At 46.1% G+C, this 17,883-nt stretch overlaps 1 protein-coding gene and 1 long non-coding RNA gene across 3 annotated transcripts in view; one reads left to right on the top strand and one right to left on the bottom strand.

Annotated features, from left to right (window-relative positions):
- Positions 1-17,883, bottom strand: part of LOC139111651 (leucine-rich repeat-containing protein 24) — a 111,581-nt gene that overhangs the window by 19,441 nt on the left and 74,257 nt on the right. For both annotated transcript variants that reach the window (XM_070672097.1, XM_070672098.1), the window contains one exon: positions 17,534-17,578. The gene's annotated coding sequence lies outside the window, so the exon portion shown is untranslated. The remainder of the gene's footprint in view (positions 1-17,533; positions 17,579-17,883) is intronic.
- The window catches only part of LOC139111653 (uncharacterized), a 49,335-nt gene continuing 40,752 nt past the window's right edge, over positions 9,301-17,883 (top strand). Inside the window, exons 1-2 of the long non-coding RNA XR_011547252.1 lie at positions 9,301-9,910; positions 10,028-10,066. This is a non-coding gene — a long non-coding RNA (uncharacterized lncRNA). The remainder of the gene's footprint in view (positions 9,911-10,027; positions 10,067-17,883) is intronic.

Below are 17,883 nucleotides of genomic sequence, written 5' to 3'. Positions count from 1 at the left end.
ATTCCGTCGATTCTCGTGTTGACGGACTCTCGGTTCCACGGTAACTCCCGCAATTCCACGACACGAGAGGCCCAGCGGGGCTTTCAAAGTGGCGCCTTTCTCTGTGGCCGCATTGCGCGCGTGCTTAAACGGTCAAAGTGCATACGGTATAAAATCATGATAATTTTCCTATTCTTGACTGTCGCGCTCGCTCAAAGCGACCACACGCTCGCGGAAGCTTTCCGGCGCAGTCAGCCGCTTAATGCGCGGGCAAACTTGAAGAAATAATTAGCTACGTTGGATCCCGGGGGGGTTTTCTTAAAAAATTCCGCCGCGGCGAAACGTGCCGCGGACGGAATTCCGTCGTTAAACGAGAAGCGCCGGCGAGAGGAGAGTAAAAATGGAGAAGTTACAAAGAGAGACTGCAGAATTAATTAGTATGGAAATGTCAGTCTTAAGTAATTACGCGACCCAGAAATGTTTCCAATAGCGAGATCGTATCTGCCGGAAGCGCGTGTAGTTCTCCCCGTGCAAGACGAGATGGTCTTATTGTTGCAAATCGAATCTGTCCTCGGTTCTCACTCTGTTCTGTCCGTCCGCCGAGAAATTGCGGTATTTTCAGGGAAGCTCGTGTGACCCATTCAAGGCGACCGTGCGATAATTCACGCGGTCCGCCCGCGGCCGTTTCTTGTGAAAAGCTTGTTGATACATGCGCCGGAAAACGCAAGCGGAATCACATATGAAGCCGCATTTATATCCGCCGTAGGTGCTAGACGTATGCTCTAAATTAAAACGGGATCGAAATCGAGCGCGGCATCCCTCCGTATAGGAAAATATTTCGAGGCTGTTTCTTAATTGCGACGCTCGCGATTAGAAATGAAAGTAGCGAGAAAAAGCGAAAAGAAATTAAATTCATATTCGTTAATGGAAACGGGAACTTCGTGTCTCGGAGACTACTTTTTCGGGCACGGCGGCGTTTAATGTCACCTGTTTCCTCGTCGCCATGCGTGAAATCAAAGCTCGACGTTGCGCTCCTGACACGTACGAATATAATTAGCTCCATCTTACTAATTAGATTCGTAGAAATGCCTCTGTACGAATTACACGTCATACCTTCTCTCGGAATAAACAAAAAACCCAGCGCGCGGCTTTATTAATTTATCGTGGGCAGCGATCTCACGACTGAAAGCACATTTTTGCAGCGCCTAATTAAAGACACTTGCAAAGCGGAATTAATTCCTCAAAAGACAAAGGCGCGCAGCGACGAAATTGAATATTATGCGCATACTACGTACAAACATTCAGGCCACTGCGGGAGCGAATCATTCAAACGAGAGTTTAGAAAAGAATAATCCCACTTGCCACGTAGACTGAAAAGTTCTGCGAGGCTTAATATTCCGTAACAAAATTAAAACGAGAGTTTTTGAACTAACATAATACTATTACATAAATATTCGAAATTATTTGTGAAAATTTAATCGGCCGGGATATCAGGCGGTTGATCTGCCCGAGTCTATCGCTAGAAAGGGGACGTGGAGACCATCAAGAACCGTGGGGCTTACCCCTGCTCGTAGTATACACAACCGCGGCAAGTTTCCAACACTCTTCCTCTTTTCGCCGTCGTTTATGGCGAAGCAAAATGGCAAAGTTTCTCACCTGTGTAGGTAGATACCGGGCAAACGCCGCTTTAATATCTTAATGGAGTGAGCGACTGGCGAAACGAATGAATAAATTTAAGTATATTTCCGAGACAGAATCGACGGAACGCTCAAGGAGCGTCGGGAGTAGATGAAAAGAGAATGGCAAGGGCGAAAGAGAAGAAGAAAAAAAAAAAAAAGAGAGAGAGAGAGAAAGAGAGGAAGCTTCGCAGGTGCTCAAGTAGCGAATATCTCCTAATGGAATTCACAAAATCGCAGAGATCGGTAACCGGTCGGACGTGAGGGAAAAATTTTAGGTTAATTAAGATTGATGAGTTCGGGACGAGGGGAGGGCGGGAAACACCGCTCGAGAGCTTAATTGGGCGGTGAAATTAATTGAGGAACGACGTGGCTTACAGTTAATATTTTCGAACATTAATGTAGATAGGAATTTCATTCGGGAGTCGATAATCGTCGGGGGCTCCTCCCACCCCACTGGCGGGCACCGCTATTATACAAACAGTTCGCAGAAAATCAACGTGATGGCAAAGACGCCGGTATAATCCAGTTGACCCGGCGAACTTCGGTGTCGAATCGGTTTGCATATTAAACGAACGTAATCGGCGGTCCTAAATGGAACAGATGAAGCACGTTTCCCGCATTAACTAAACATAGTCACGAGCTGCGGGCGATTAAAGGAACAATTAAAAGGGGTGGGGGGAACAACCCCGGACACCGGTGGTTTTTCCTTCTTTCCACGTTCATTCGACATATCCTTGCCCGTTCTTTTAATTCGATTCCTTTTCCTTCCGATACTTCGGCGTCTCGCGGAGTTTCTCGTATTTGTTCCCGCGGCGACATCGACAATCGATTCGAAGAGTTTCCACGTTCACCTAAACTTGGATGCTCGCTCGACTTCCGACAATTGCTGATGGCACAACTCGCCGTTCCCCGACAGTTATGTGTCGGACAATAGCGATCGCCGAGTACGATCGTTGTCGGTTCACCGAGGACAAGAGAGATACCTAAACTAGTAACGTTATCGAGACACCGAGTGCTCGACATGCGCGGAAATGACATTTCGCGAGATAGTCCGTAGGTGACAAAATCGGGTGTGGCGGAGTTCAATTGAAAACGGAGATAAATATCAATTGCAAACGAGGAGAGAGACGTCAGTTTTACATGTCAAAAAGTTAGGAAGCGCAATCAATTGCGGGGATAAGCGAAAGCATACGCCTGCCGTTTCGCGTTACGAATAATTGATAGAGTTAAAAAAATTTTTATAAGATTTTATTATTTTAAAATTTTCATAAATTAATATTTTATAACAATCGTATCAAATTAAAAGGTCACATTTTCTTGAAAACCTTCGCGCGACTGTCGCCCGAACGAATTATTATTTTTACTTAAACGGAATTAAATTACTCGCGTTCGATAGGAGAAGCCATTTCGTATGCTTTTCCTACACACAAAAGCGACCGCGCAAGAATGCCACGTTGGCATCGACGCGACCGTTTCCGCTCGCGGTTCAAAAATTAGCAACTTGATTCGACCCTCCTCCTTCTCAACTCGTTTTGTCCCTCGTCGAGGGCGCCCGTCCTACAATCTCCACGTCGAAACTTCCGGCGAACTCCGGGCGCCGACGTATTTGTTCCGCCGGGACAAAACGAGGATCGATCGCGCGATCGCGCCGCAAGACGAAAACCGGAGGGCGGCGGTAAAGTTTGATAAGCGGCCGCGTCTCGGTTTCTTTCGCGGGGAAAAAGAAAGAGCGGGGCCACCGTAGTAATTAAACGGAAATCGAATCGCGGGAAATCGCCGGGCGTTTTTCATTCCGCTGTCGCGCGCCACCCACGCCCCGAGTTTGTCGTCGTCGCGATAAGCGCAGTCGAATTTAATTAGCGTTTAATTAAGTTTGCACGGCCACGCGATGTATTCGCGCGCGAATAATAAACATTGATCCCGGGCATCGGAAATACACGAGCACCGATCTTTCGACGATTTTACTATGGTAGGGAAGCAAGCGCGGCTTTCAAATTAGCACCGATGTCCTCCCTATTATTGTAACGTATGTTTTCGAGCGTGCTATTAAAACAATTTTATTTAGCGAGAGAAGGGCGTGAGCGAAAAGGAAAGCTCGAGGCGAGAAAAGCATCATCTCGTGCGCGGCGCGGTGAACAAGAAATACAATCGAAATGGCAAACGTTGCAGACACCGGGAGCTTCTCAAAGACGCGGTCCGCATCGTCGATTCTCCGCAAATTCGTCGTGCGAGCGCCAGTGAAAATCACGTCGTCGAATATTTACCGAAACGTCGTGCCCGACGTGGGAAAACAACAGCGGCGGGAATAAGAAATGGCGAGATTGCAGTGGCCGTAATAGCATAATAATGTTACGTGAGGTTCAGGACGCGGCTTGCGGTCTACGACTTTCCTTTCTGCCCCCGGACCCTTTAAAATGTTCCCGAAGTGCCGCACACGCGATTAATAATTTCGCGGTAATGAGCGGTGAGAAACTTCTCGCGGTAGTCGCTCTCTCGCGTCCGCCCACTGCATTTTTCCCGGGACAGGTGTTTTCAACGTTAATCCCATTCGCCGCTCTCCAATCCCATCCAGCGCCGTCGCCGTAATAAGATAAAAACAGTAGCGTTCCCTGAAACATGTCTGGCGTCGGGAAACACGAGAAGGCGAAACGCGAAGCCGCGTCGTTGCCTACGTCTTCGTTCTTCCCGTCGCCGACTTGCTCGAGCGGGAGACAAATCGCCCGCAGGCTCACCGATAACCGCATTAACGGCCGCTCCTCGCCGTCCTCGGTCCTCGTCGCTCTCTTATTGTCGCGGTTTCGTTTTCCGGCCCGCTTATTCTCGAAGGAAGTACCGCGAGCGAGTGGAAGAACCGCCACTTCACCCCCCTCGGGGTACTCTCGCGTCCTTTTTCCCATCCTCTCAGTCTCGACGTCCTGCCTTCCTTTTCGCGTCATCTCAGTCCGCGAGGCGAGCAGCGAGAAAAGGGTGGAACGGCTCTGTCCGTCGCGACGAAGAGAGGACTGCACGGCCGGAGGAAAGTCGTAGGACAAAAGGGGAGAGCGAGGAGGGGAAAAAACGGCCAAGAGGGCGCGGTGACAAAAAAAAAGGGAGGAAAAAAAAAAGAAAGAGACGAGGGAAAATGCAACGAGGGAAGGACCCCGAGAAGAAAGTGGAGGAACTTTCCCGCCGCCGCTGTCTGTTACTCATTTCTCCGTTCTTCTCCTCCCTTGTCCCTCTACGAGAGCCGCTGCATTATTCATGACTTTGTCAACGTCGCTTGCCGCTGTATTTTTACGGCATTATACTTGGAAAAATTCCGGGGAAACTCGATATACAGTCGCGAGTGCACGCGGCGTCCTGCCGGAGACACGCGCATCCTGTGTACGTCCTCTCGGCGAGAAACGCCGAATTCAATAAGATATCGAATCGGATGTCCAACACGCGAAGCCCGGAAAGAGCTCGGACAAACATCACCGTTGTTTTTTTCCTCCCCCTTACTCCGCAATTTCGACATTTTCCGCAATTTATTTCCGTGCGTTATACATGTATTACGAGCTCAGCGGACTCGTGAACGTCGGTAAACGCGATTACCACGAAAGTTCGATAAACAAAGCCGTGATTTATTATTAAAAAAATTGATTTGCCGTGAAATAAAATTTAGTATCATGGCTGGGAGAAAAAAAAAAGTATTATAGAATTTATCGGGGTGATTAATACCTATTAAATAGATATTTGAGCTTATAATTCGTTAAACGAATTAAACTACCGCGTCGCGACCTGGAAAAAGCATTCTCGCGTACACGTAATAAGCAATAAATTACTAGATTTCACGGTAATTTTTCGATAAAGGGAATTTCATACTAATTAATGGGATGATTAATATATGGCAGAAATTCGCGGGCCAGATTAAATATCAATTAAATATTGCAGCTATTATACGATCGGGTAAATGGACATGAATTTCGCGAAAGTGCGCGGCGCAAGTATTACTTAACAATAACTTGTTAAAATTCACAGCGAGAAAATTTCGCGAGCTTGACAATTGGTACTTGATGAAAATTCCAAACTCATTCCCGACCCCAATTAGCAGTCATTAAACCGCGGCCGCGAGAAAGGCGGGCGGCCCCGATGATAAATAAAAACGCGGAGGGACATCCGCCGGACAAAATCCGAGTCCTTTGTTCGTTGAATTTTTGTCAGTTTGATCGGATCCTCGATGCTCGAGGAAACACAACGGCGTGCCGTGAAAAAGGAACGCGCGCGCACGCGTTCTTCGTGACCGAAATAAATGGGAGTACTCCACCCATTCTATTCTTTTTCCCCTTGTATCTCCCCCTTCCCCTCGACGTTCCCTTCTCGCGCCGGACCCGCTTTCATCCTTTTCTCTCGGCGGGCGTTTCCGTTGGTTTTGCCGCGCGCGTGTTGTGAGTAACGACACCTGTCCGACTTTGTAATGCCCATGTTGGATACATTTTGTGACAGATGTACCGGAGAGGATCTCTCGCCGGCAATTAGTTGCCGCAAATCGCGAGCGACACGCGCGAGCGTTTCAACAGTCGCAATTCGTAGAACGCGCATATGTTCGCTATCGCGAGATTGAAGAGTGAGATTTTCGAGACATTGCCCCCGCTCGCCTTGGAAATATTTCCTCCACCCCTCACTCCCCCCTGTGACAGACGCTATTAATAATTTTGCAATGTTTAATAATGATCGCGCGACAGCGTTCCATCGAGAAGCTGACGGGATAGCGCGCGATGCCGCGCGGTAAAAGTAACCGGCGTGCGAATTCGCCGGCAGATTCGCGCGCTCGACTCCGCGGGATTAATCGCACGTTACGTAACCGATGGAGAGACAGAAATGGATAATAGGACAATCCTTCTGTCTGGAATTCTCCCGTCGATGACGCAACAAACAACGCCGGCCGTCCGGCGAAATAACGCCCGCGTCAGGCCTCTTCCGGCGAGGGTGCCATAGTTAACAAGAGGGTTGTTCTAGTCGGCTGGACGCCTATTGCCCATTGTTCGCGTAAAGATAATAGACGTCCGCGTTCCCGCTCTCGCTTACCGCTCGATGAAATTCCGTGTATTTCCACGATCCCTCCCTTTCGTTATTATCGGAACCTCGGTTACAGAGCCGTCGCGTTAACCCGGGGAGATACGTGTAATTCGCGTGGGTTCAAGTCGTACGGCTCGCGGAAAATCGACAGCTTGCAGCGACGAGTCGCCTCGATTACACGTGATTCTTCGCTGATAAGATCGATTAGCGTCTCCGGCGAGGCGGCGGCGGGACTTAAAATTGCCAGATGGTGAAAAATCTTTTGTGCCCGAGTACAATGGCACATTGTCAGTCAAGTGGCTCGAGCCGGCTTTGCCGAGTGACCTGAATCGCCGCGTGTTCTTGGCAGCGGCCCTTCTAGAAATCGAATCGCCTTTGATATCGATGTTAATCAGAAACGACGGTCGACGAGAAAATTATACGATTGCGACACCGGTACGATCCAGCGCGGCTGAAAGAAATCGCTTTTCCTTTTATTTTATTTTTTTTTTTTTTTTTTCATACACCTCGCTAAACTTTTCTTGATTACATTATATTATCTTTCGTTTCTATGCCTCAATGATTTGACTTCGCGGATTCGATCGCCGCGCATGAAAATTAAACGGAGAGCCGTCGCGAACAATTCCCGGCTGTTGAAAGTGGCCGTGCTATCGGCAGACAAGTTGCCAATCGAGGCGCCAGTCGAATGGTCGAAAACCTTTATCACGATCGAATAGTACGTAATCGAATCAATCTCTTTCGTCGCCGTAGCGAAAAAGGGCTGGGCCGACTACCGCTCTCGCGAGATCCATCATTCTGAAATATGCCGAGCGCTCGTCGTGACGAGGAGCGATCTGATCGTCCGAAAGACTATCGATCAGAGTACCACCCACGTGCGTTCCATAAAAGTCAAAATAATCGCGGCCCCGCGTTTAGAATACTGAGAATAATACCGAGGCAGCGATACCGTAACCGGCGCTTGGACAAAGTATCGATGGCGCAAGTATAGACGGGGGGATAATATAATAGTTAGCGCGGCGAAGTTGCGGCCTCATGGTTTATTCAGAGGACCGCGTCGCAATCCGCGAATACGGGCTCCGGATGCAGGCACCCGGTACGCAACGACGACAGTTCGCGGATAATCAAGTCGTTAATGCGCCGCATCGGCCGCCCGCGCGAAGTTGCTCGTCGACGAGGGTGGGTGGGAAAACTTTCGTTACCGGCCTCCCGGCGGCGGAAAAGCGCCCGCACGTACGCAGTTTAGCGTCCGCACTTACGCCACGGGATGCATGCTAACGCGCGGGGCACTTCGGAGTTTCCTCGGGAAATGGGAAAACTCGCGCCCATCGCCACCCCCTCTAAGCTGCATTATTAATCCCGATGGCCACGTGGCGAAACGGACCGCCGTGCAATTGCGCCGCGAACGACACTTAAAGACGTGTCGCGATCAATTTTCGCCGTACCGCGCTCCGGGAATTCGCGATAGCGAATTCCGGAGTATAAAGGGAGGTGGAGGCACAGAGATCGTGAAAGGCATAGAACTTTGGCGCGCGATTCATTCGCGAAAATTGAACGTGTAATCTTCGTGTTAGGAAAATAATGTGCGTTAACGTTTATTATACAGACGTGAAAAGACAGCCCTTTTTATGAATTCAAGAAAGGGAATAATTACTCATCGCGATTTTTCTCTTTGCGCAATTGCGATCCGCAAAAAATATCTCGCCGTGTTATAATTTCGAGAAATTTAATATTAAAACTGTTAAAAGAACTGTTAACATGTATTTCTTTTTTTTTTTTAACCATTTTTCGCAGATTGCAATTACGGTGTACTATACTATTTTTTTTTTCGGTTAAAAAAAAGTTATGTATTATTAAAATTTAATTATAAAAATTTTTCCTTACAAAAGGAAATTTAATATAATAAAATATAATAATAAAAGCAAATACAATAGTATTAACGTTAAATAAATAGAACAATAAGTACAACATTAAATAAATATCGTACAACGTTTTTGATTGCTGTTATCTTGTGTCCAAAAATATTAAATAATTTTTCTTTGTTTTTCTTTTTTTTTTTCTCTCTATATTTTATTCATTGCAATCTGTTTTAATGCTTTTAAATCAGGCAACGATTATTAATTCGATTATATTTAAGTTGAAAATATAATACAATTATTAATTAAATTATTAGTTAATCATCAATTTAATATTACTCAAATTTAAATAAAATTTTTCTAACTTGATGAGCTGCAAAAATATTAAATGCTTAATTTCCATAATATTAATTAATGTTTCTCGAAATTAAAACGTCAGAGTATTAATGTAAAAATCAATCCTATCTTACAAAATTGGTGTAACGTGGAAATTAGCTGTTAATTGTTCCCGCTATAAACCAGCGTTGATTAGTTCTCTCTCGCTCGGCTTGTTTCACGCCAAGCGAGAGTCAACGTTAGAGGTGTCGTGAACATATAGCGCGATAATGTTAAATAAAAAAATTAATTCTCGCGAGAAATAATTAATCGGGCGCGTTCGCGAATATCCAGTGCGAGAGAGAGAGACGGGCAGGTAGCCGGGGGGGAAGCGGGGAGGCGGGTGGGAACAGGCGTACGTGCCGCGCGCTAGCTACATTCCCCCACTACCCCCACTCTCGCTCTGTCCTTCTCCAGCGGTCGAACGGAACGTACGTACGCAGCACGTGCTCCGTACGTATTAAATACCTACGCAGAATCGACGGGCCAGAGACACATTTTCAGGCGTGAATTACCATCTTGAATTAATTGTGCGTGACCGGCGACCACGTCTTTTTGATACAACGTGAGTTAAAGAGTTATTAGCTGATGCAAACCGACCTTCGCGATCGATAGCTTGCACGTGTCGGGTACTTGTAACGCAGCACGTTTAATCCTCGTCATTTTTGCTAATCAAATGTAACTTTCTGTATTTCAGGTGACAATCCAGAGGAAGACTTCCGTCGAAGGAGTACCAGCCCGACCATCCCCGTTGGAAAAAAGCGGAAAAAGACGTGTCGCGCGTCGAAACTATAGAAATACGAGCCGCAACCGGTTCGTCGGTCGTCTCGGGAGTGCCGCTAAGTTTTCGGTCGTTTGTTCATGATTATTTTATTACGGGAGCGCGTTCGCGAGTGTCTAGTGCGCGGAAGGATGGCTCGTCACGTCCCATCTGAGAGGAGGAGCAGGCCCGGGACGGGCATCCTGCATCGGCGGAGCAACTCTTAGGTGAATATACATTTTTTTAAAATAAAATATTAAATAAAAACTTTTACCTTTTTTTTTTAATTAATTTTATGAACCAATTTACATGTCTACAATAATATATTTTATTTTATGTTACAGCCAACGGCAGAAATCTACAACTCCGCTGTATGCAGATTGGTGAGTCGTATATTTTTTTTTTGGGGTCTTTTAAAAAATATCGGGCGGGTAATGTGCATATGATTTCTTCTAGTAAATGTAAAAAGAATATGCCAAAGCCACAATGAGCCAAAAGCTCATTTAAACTCTCTGTACTCCGCGGCAATATGATAGAATTAGGTCAGCGATTAACGGGCAGAAAATATTTCGCATTAGCCGAACAATATCTAGTATGGATAATTAACGTTAACGGAGTCCACGATTAATAATAGTTGACGAACGCGGCAAACGCGCCGCGCAATTAAACGCGCTTGTCGGGCGGATATATTATAATAATTTTCGTGGCGCGGCCGGGCACTTATTTACACGCGCGCCGACATAATTGATGCCATTCGGCCGCCGTTCGGGCATTATATCGCTGCTGTTTACATTAATTCACCGGCAGAAATGATAGCGCGCATAATTTCGAGCCGCGAATCGCGATCTCGCGTCCGGGCGACGGTGGATTACCTAACATTGCGCGACGGGAGAGAGTGGACCCGGCGCATAATAATGCGACGCCCGATGGAATAATAATAATCCCCCTCTCGATGCTATCACAACGGTGTCCTGATCTTCTTAACGCTGTAATTTGATTCGAGAACGCATACGTCAATCCGGAGCGGACCGATCGTTATCGCCATTACGATACGCCCTGCTTCTGATCGCCGATAATGAACTCGCGCTAACGCAATTCTCGTGCGTCGAGCCTCGAGCCATCGAGGTGCCGCCAACGAAATATTTTCCTGCGAATCACCCAGTATCCCTCTTTCAAACGCGCTCTATTATTCCACCCGGCATGTATTATGCATTTATTCTTCGCTAAAACGACGTGGGCGAAATTATACAGAATAGACACTGCGCGTGGGAAATAAGCAAATACAGAATCCGCGTGAAAGAATCGCACGTTGCGAATACGAATCCGATATGTCACCCAAATCGCCCATGTCTCGGAACAAAAAAAAAATAATCTCCTTAATACCGTCCACGAAATATAGACGGAATATTTCAATTCGCGGGAGGGAAAAAAAAACAAAAAAAAATTCCGGCGTAATTTAATTCGCTCGCCTCTAAGCGGTGACGGCGACGTCGAGAGTCAACGTGGGACTCGCCGTTCGTTAGCCCTGTATACCTTATGTTAGCATAATCTTTTATTACACGGCCGCAAAAAAGTTCCGGCCCGCCACTAGCACTTAATTAAGTTTCCCTCCCCCGAGGAACGTCCTCTTCCTCTTGTTATTAAAGAATCTCTAACTACCCTCGCTCGCTTCGCGCACGAAACTTCCGACCGTAGCCTGCCTCACGCGAGACCCTGCATCGAGCGACTATGCAGCTTTTACTCGTTGCACGTTGGTTTACCATGTTCAAAAGCAGCGTACGATCGACCGTCGAGTCTTCACGCTGGAATTCTCGCTAATTGTAAGTCTCGCTCCTCCGAGAATAAAAAAAAAAAGCCACTAAGGGAAGAAGGAAAGGATAATGCTCCTATCGTCCGCGCTTTGTGATCCCGACTCAATTTCCGGAGAGATTGACCACGCCGAGTGGCCATCAGTTTTCTTCGATCAAAAGCGAATCGATAGCTACATCCGGGTGAAGCGCAACAAACGCGAGCTATACTTCCGAGCTAGAGTAGGGTCCGATGGGAGTTCTACCTCCTCCGGGAAAAGCAGAGCAAATGTCGCTGTCGCCGACGGCGATTAATAACCGGGCGAGGCTCAAAAGAAATTCATCGAAAGCGTGCGAAAAAGTAATTTTACTATTAAAAAAAAAATTTCGCATTGGAACGCGCCCAAACGTCGTACCTCGTCGAGATCTTTAGAGAACGCGAACGGGAAAGGTCGCTCCGACGGAAGGATGATTTTGTAGAGCACGATATTCGTTCATTAACGAGCAACGGGACGCAATTTTGCGAAATTGACAACTTCCAATCGGATTCCCGCGGACGATACGGTCGGAAAGATAGAAATATACACGGCACGCCGCGCTCTCGGCTCATAAATATCGTATCACGCATATCGATATTGGCCTCCGTAAATATTATCCGCGCAAACAACTCCCACATAAAATGCACACTTGAGGCATTATCGATTAATCCTTTTCGGCAATGTGGAAACAGAGAGAGAAAGAGAGAGGTAGGATATATACCTAATCTGATCGCCTAATTTCGTTATCCCGCGATGAGCCGTAAATGGACCTGTGGGCTAAACCGCGGCGCGCGACGTTTTTTCGCGTGAAATAATCTAATGAAACTTTTGCGAGCGCCCCGTCACTCGTCGCCTGTCGATCGAATTTTGCGAGACGGGCCACCGCGAGCGGACATTTTCGATGCCGCAATCAACCGGATTGGCTTTTTCAGTTCGGGCAATTCCTACGGCAAACCGAACGACCGCCGACCGTGCCATACTAAAATCAACACAAGCCGCCAGCGGGATTTAATATAGATCCGAGTTTCCGCTAAAATGCAGAGGAAGCTAGCGGCTTCCGCCTCGCTTTAACCGCCATACGCGAATATTTCCACCTTGTTCGAACGAGAGAAAGAAAGAGAGAGAGAAAAAAAAAAACGGTCTTTAGATTGCGCGCAACGGTGTGCGGTGTTTACCGTCGTCAAAAGACACAATTGTCGTCCAGTCCCTTTCCCCGATTCTCGTTTTCGATACCGCTCTACCCTCGTCTCGTTTTCCGACGGAAAAAAAAAAAAAAAAAAGCAGACGCGAAACCGCTTGCAAACCGCTTCGTAAACATTTTACTCAGATTAAAAAAGTTCAGCGACGAGCACCGTTTAGCTACGCACAGATACGTAGAATTCCGCGTGAGCTTTCAATTAAATCGCGAATTCAAGCCGCTAACAAGTACTAATGTAAAAAAAAAAAAAAAGAAGCTCTTGGCAATGCGGTGCTAAGCCGCAGGGAAATCGGAGCATCATTTAAACACAACTGGAGAAATTTAATCTTTAATAGTTTGTATAGTTTTACAGTACGTAGCAAGAAATTAACAGTCGTTATTTTAACAGCGAATTTACCTCGCGTCTTTTTCTTCTTTTTATTTTATTCCAATAATTTTAATTCAGAGATCTACATATCAGATGTAACACTCTGCTTAATTATACGATTGCGAAATGCCGTGAGGTTGCAAGAGCTGCTTATCAGGCCTCGCGAAGATACCGAGCGTTCATTATCGAGCTAATTAGCCGTTTCTTTGTTACTATCAAAATCTCGCGGTTTTATTTCATCCGGAGAAAGCGAGTTCCCAACCGGCTATTCGTCCGACGTCAGTCAGCGCGGCGATAACGAAGGGGGTCGGGATGACGTGGGCCATCATCCCGCGGGCTTATCAGCGGGGCATAAAGCCGCTCTAGTTACGGTCGCGATAAACTGCCGCAAAACTCAATAGCGGCCTTCTTATGGCTCGTAGTTAATACAACCGCGCGGACCCGTCGGTCTCGTATCAGCCGGCCGTTTATATCAACGATATGCACTTGCGCCGCGCGCTGGATGGCGGAACGACGGGCGAAGGTGGAGCGGCGAACGTTAACTTGTCGTGTAACGTCCAGGGTCCGCGGTACAGCGGTAAAAAGTTCGACGAGCCCTTTATCGGCCCTCGCGGGAAATTCGAGCCGGTAATTGCGGTGCTCGAAGTTTCGTCAGCCGCGCAATACGAGGATCGTCGCGCGTACCACATCGTCATAAAATAACGACGACGACGTTTTCCCGGGGAAATCGATCGCGGAGGGTTTTGCTTGAGACGGCACAAACGGCGCGAGTTACAATCCCGAGATGACGATCGCGCGTGGAATAACGATCCGCCGGCTCAATGGAAGCTAATTGGTTACCGCGAAAGTTAATTCGAAAAGAATTTACGCGTCGACCTGCAGGGACTGTTAAATTCACGTTAATACGCCCAGAATTATCGCGCGGACGATTTTAACGTAATTGCACAAGACGTTTATTTACAGAGCGGCGGCTACTTTCGCGTATTACACCGAAACGAGATTAATGCGGGGGCGAAAAACTATCTGATGAAGTAAAATGTCGCCGTGGGGCTATTTATAACGGGCGAGGTGAGGTATCAACACGCGCGATCGCTTCGCCCGGCGAAGTCATAATCGCAAATAATTAGCGCGAGAGAGCTTACGCCGCCGGTCGCCGCGCAGATCGTATCCTATCGGCTTATTAAGTTGCCACCGCCGAGCATACTGCGCCAGTGGCGTGCTATAATTTCCAGGGTTATACCGTACTTTAAAGGGGTACTAAAATACCCCTCCCCCTGCCCTTCGCCCTCAATCCTCCTAGCACCACAAAGCAAGTGGATAAGTAAAAGGCTACAGGCAAGGGCGCGCGAAAATGTCTTCCCTTCCCCTCGCTCCAACTTTCTCATTCTCCGCGTCCTTTCCCCCTCCGATTCGCTCTATCTATCTCTCGGCGGAGATAGAAAGATAAATTGTTTGGCGAGAGGGGCCGCTCAAAAGTTTCGCGATATTTCCACTGTTAGTTAAAATTAGTGGAGTTCCCGAAGGCAATTCTGATAACGCTATCTGCCCCGCCCGTAGCGCTCACCCTCCGGTGTCTCCCCGCGTGGCTCTTTCTTTCGCGGTCCACGATCGCTACGCGTCGCACACCTAAGCCGCAGTGTTTCACACGCGAAACGCAATAACTCGAGGACGTATTCCGATTTTAGGGAGAACGTTTACGCGACAAAAGTTTAAATCGCGGAATTAATGCAGGTCGGTTCTTGAGTTTTTTTCTCTTTTTTCTTTTTTTTTTTTTTTTTCCAAACTGATGCCGCACCGATCGCATAAACGCACGTTCGCTTATCGATTAAATGAAATGCGGGGACTGGGATCGCATCTCGACCGATGCAGGTTTGCAGAATGGCGCGGCGCTTATCGGAGAGTCCGGCGTCATCGGTGTCGACAATTAGCGGAGTTTAATCGCCGCTCGGTCAGCTGTAATTAAGGGTCTCGCTTCTCCACCGAGTGTGACAAAAAGGAGAATGCGCGAATTAAAGCCGGGACTTTAGCGCAAAAACTGCGTGCAGATGCACTTGCCAAGTGACGTATCCGCAATTAAATCAAAATTTTATTTTAATCCAAAGAAAAAAAAAAGGTCGAACCATTTCGCTCGGCGCTTAAACATCGGCGGCGTTAGGTATCTCGTAATAATTGTGCGTTTTATTTTATTTTTAATTTTTATTTATGCAATACATTTTAAATATATTTTTAAAAATCTATGAAATTTTCTAAAATCTGTTGCCAAAAAGTCAGTGTAATTAGATACTGTGTGGTCGAGGCCGCAAGTTTTTTTATTTCTCTTTTTTTTTTCTCGGGGACAAAAGGTGTTATTTGACCGAGGGAAGAACGTGAGAGTGCAATCTCTCCTTTTAATAAGACACTTGGTAATTTTAATCCTTCAGTCGCTCTTCCATTCTCTCCCGCTTAATAGAATTTGTAACTTGGGGATTATGCGCAGATATACGGGATATCTGTGCCCGACCGCGCTTCCACTTCAGGTAGGACCGAAAGTCGTCGGACTCCATAATCTAATGGTCTTGATTTAATGAAAATCTCGGCGGTTTTGTCTGTATTCCACATATCATTATACGATTGCTTCGTGTTAAATTAAATTGTATAGCTACCCGGCTGTATAATAATTACCCGCTGTTTTTCGAACAAAACATAATTTCCTAAATAGCCGAAGTGCAACAATGCAGACACCTCCGAGTTATTCGGGTAACGATTTTAACAATTCGGTATTGCCGAATACACGCGATAGATGTATCGAAGCGTTAAACTTTACCACGACCGTTGTCTAGATTATTATACCAAACATCTTTACATTTTTTATGTTTAATTTTAATTATTTTATTAATCATTAATTGCTTTAATATTACCAGATATTTAAATTTTGTTATCTATATGAACGTAAAGGATGTGAATATAAATCAATTATGATTTTGAAGATCGCTAATTTATTTGTCAATTCCGAAGCTTGAGTACAATCGGCCTAGCTTCGATTAAACTCCGTTAATTATCGCGGCGATGATGCTTATCTCCGGCGCGAATGAAATGTGCCGCTGCATTCGGCACGACACGTCCATACCGGACAAAAAAAAAATAAAAATAAAATAAAAATAAAAATCAGGAACCATCGCACGTCACGAGAGCTTAGGGGGAAAAAAAGTCTCTATTAACAGCCGCGCGCTCTCGTGACTCTAATCTTTCTTATCCAATTTTACGGTCGGACGAACAATCTTTGACACTTGGACGTCTCGCGTCGCGCTCAGTGACACGCCCTTCCTTGACAGATGTCGATTCGCCGCTCCACGTGAAAATTCAAACCGAAGTATATTCGCCGACTTATCTGACAACGCAAACTGGAACGAATGGTTATTCACTCGACAACGGTTACTGTCATTGTTACCTCCCCCTCGCCTTCAATACGGAAAATATGGAAGTTCCCTGCAAATTTCAGCTGAAATTAAAGCTACGTGGAAATAAATTCTGCCAGGTTGCACCCCGCGTGGCGCATTCGCGTCTGCAATTCCCGCGCGTATCAGACGATGTCACAAAGCTTGCGTTTCCGCGTCGCGCGTGCTTAGCTCCCGAGCTTTTTGCCGCGCGCTCTCCTCGCAGCTTTTCGCGAGCGAGCGAATCGAGTAATGCGATCTGTGCGTTCATGCGTATTCTCGCGTTACAGCGCTGAATGTTCCGTCGCTCCCCGTGTATCATCGGGCGGGACGCAAATTTTCGCCGTAGCGATAATTAATTATAATAATCGGCGAGCAGAGAGTCGGCGAAGACCGAGGAACAATAGCAATTTCGAGTTCTAATGCAACCAAGTCTTGCCAGTTTACCGAGGTATCTAGTTCTGCTAGAGTTGAACTAGAAATTTGAATTTCAACTCCGAAGGAGGGACTCGAAACAAGAGCGAGATATTACGCAAAGCTCAAAACCAATCACAATCATAATAATTCAATTGAGAATATTATATACGTTTACTTTTAATTTTATTTAATTTCAAATAATAAATTCAATTAGAAAAAATTTTGATATTAAATAACTGGTAATAAAATCGTTAAAAATTTATCCTCACAATAAAAAATTAATTTAAACAAAAAAGTATAATAATAAATATTAAAATTTATAAATTGATAATAATTAATTTGGCGATACGAAATGAACTAACCGAGAGAACGAATCCTCAGCCTCGCGGAAAAGCGAGAACAATAAATTTAATTGAATCTAACAGTTTCTTTTTTTTTAATATATATTATAGCAATTAAATAATTTCCAAAACGAACATTAGAATAAAATTAGGTTTGCCTCATTTATAGTTAATTACTATTTCAATCAAAAAAGCGCTCTTCTCGACCGATATATCCACTTCGCCGTCTTACGTACCTAATTAATTAATTTCGCGTATAATTAATCGAATAAAAACAAGTCACTTTTACCTTCGAAGATAATCCTGGTTTCTATTTCCTCATCGATCCACCAATCTGCAACACAAAAGAGAGAACAATGTAGGGAGAGAACCAGAACGCTATGGTTATACCGCCGCTATTACCGCGGCGTATTGTCGTAAAAATTCGACGGTAAATATGCGCGGCTACGCGCGGCGCGATTATCGCAACAATTTAGATCGATACCCGCCGGTGCAGTAAACTCACCGTAAACTTCCTTCCCCGCTTGAGTAATAACACAATTTTACGCCGGCATAATATTTGCGAAACGTCGCCGCCGCGTCGCTCCTTTGCGAGAAACCGAAGGGTAACGCCGCGACAATAACGGGATATCCGGCGGC

This window comes from Cardiocondyla obscurior, linkage group LG24 (assembly GCF_019399895.1).
Source record: "Cardiocondyla obscurior isolate alpha-2009 linkage group LG24, Cobs3.1, whole genome shotgun sequence".
NCBI classification, from domain to species: Eukaryota; Metazoa; Arthropoda; class Insecta; order Hymenoptera; family Formicidae; genus Cardiocondyla; species Cardiocondyla obscurior.
The sequence above is the reverse complement of the archived record's forward strand: the minus strand, read 5'-3'. Positions and strand labels throughout refer to the sequence as shown.